The sequence below is a fragment of the Arachis ipaensis genome, chromosome B04 (genome assembly GCF_000816755.2).
Source record: "Arachis ipaensis cultivar K30076 chromosome B04, Araip1.1, whole genome shotgun sequence".
NCBI lineage: Eukaryota > Viridiplantae > Streptophyta > Magnoliopsida > Fabales > Fabaceae > Arachis > Arachis ipaensis.
Window position 1 is genome coordinate 98,977,468 of NC_029788.2, and position 1,991 is coordinate 98,979,458.

Here is a 1,991-nt window from a genome sequence, read left to right on the forward strand (position 1 = left end):
TTACAATTAATTATCCAAAAAAAATATAATTAAGTATAATTTTAACAACACTGGTATATATTATTAATAAAAGTAACGAAGGAAAGGTATAGCCCACGTCTCTTCACACACATACATACAATGATACAAGGCTAATAGTATTATTTTTTTTTTGTGTCTAAACAAGGAAAGAAACAAAGCAAAAACTATCTTAAATCCGAGCGGATGATTCATTGGAGATCAACACCAGGTTCAGACCAAATAACATGATTAGAGTTACTCTTGGCACCATATTTAGCCATCCAATCCGAAGCTCTATTTGCTTCTCGGGACACCCATTCAACGTGAACAAGCCAAAGACGAGATAAAAGCTACTGAATCTTGAGAACCAAATCTGTTACTTCAGATGAATACCCACTTGTAAGCTCATGCATGATGGGCAGAATGTCAAGGCAATCCGTTTCACATATAATATCCCTCAAACCGCAATCCCAAGCTAAAACCAGCCCCCTCCAAGCAGCAAATAATTCACATCTGATTATAGACCAAGGGGAAATGCTTCCAGAGCAGCCCGAGATCTAATCTCCCTTAGAATCTCTAATAATACACCCAAATCCCGCTAAATTTGAATCCATATACAAGCTTGCATCACAATTAACTTTAAAACCATTGCCTACCGGTGGTTCCCAACACAGGCAATTTCGGAGAGACCTAAAGGCATTGCTTCGATTCCTGTAAAGTTGTAAGTTCTTGGCGGTAATTTTGGCCAAGGCAACAACCTTATGGTCTGTCCAAGGGTTGTCAGTGTTGAATATGTCATTGCACCTATGTCTCCATACCCACCAAAGCCCTGCACCAAAGGACGCCTCATTGTTAGCCAAGGCCTTCCGAAACCACTCTTCAAGAGCAGTACCAGCCGTCGAGTCCAGTATACTAGGATCCAACATATACCAGATTACCATTGATCGTTCACAGTCTCTAAGGCAATGCTCCATAGTCTCCTGTGCCTTGTTACATCGCTTACACATATCTGAAGAAGCTAAATGCCGCTTGAATCGAAAGGTCTCAGTTGGTAGAGCATCATGTAAGCTAAGCTACATAGTAAATTTGAACTTCTCTGGAATGTTTGTGTTCCACAACCAGTTCCAATTACTGTTGGCATTCCAATTTAATGTTTTCTTTAATAACCATTTGTAACCCTCCCTTGCACTATACTTTTTTGTTGCTGCAGGCCACCACTCCCACTGTGGCTCCAACTCAGTCAAACTAGAATATCTCAGACCACAAATAAACTGCTTAATCTCATGCGGAATAGGCGTGGTAAGACTATCAACTTCCCAAGACACCCCTTTCCACAAGTCAGCCACCATGAAATCTGATTCAGAAATATGTATATAAGGGACAAGGTTGCAAAGCTTACCAAAAGGAGTCCACTCATCATACCAAACTGATTTGTGGACATCTCCAATATTCCAATGAAGCCCTTCCTTGAGATGCTCATAGGCACTAACAATGTTCTTCCAGGTAGCCGATGAAGAATTTCTACTGTTTCCGTTCATACCAGATTGATTCCTGAGATATTTATGCTTCAGAACCTGCACCCATAACTTCTCACTATTATTTAGACAATCACATACCAACTTTCCCAGAAGCGCCATGTTAGCACAAGAAGTATCCCTAATACCCAATCTGAATTTTCTAGACATTGTTTTTTTTTTTACTGGCAAAGTTTCTTGAAAGAAAAGTTAATGGAGGGAGAGGGATTTTTTGTTATTGTGAGTGTGTGAAAAGAAAAGTGCCTCTGGTGAGGGTGTGAGAGTAAAATCAGCAACGAATAAAAGAGGCAGGAGAGAGTGAAAGACAGCTTAGTGAGTTGTATGCACAACAGATTCCATTAATATATAAATTGAATGGTTTGATTTGTGTACCTTAGTCGATCGTCCGATTTTTTTTCCCTAATAATACAGACAGCGATTTGTGTTTAGTCTGTATGTCTACAACAATATTAAATA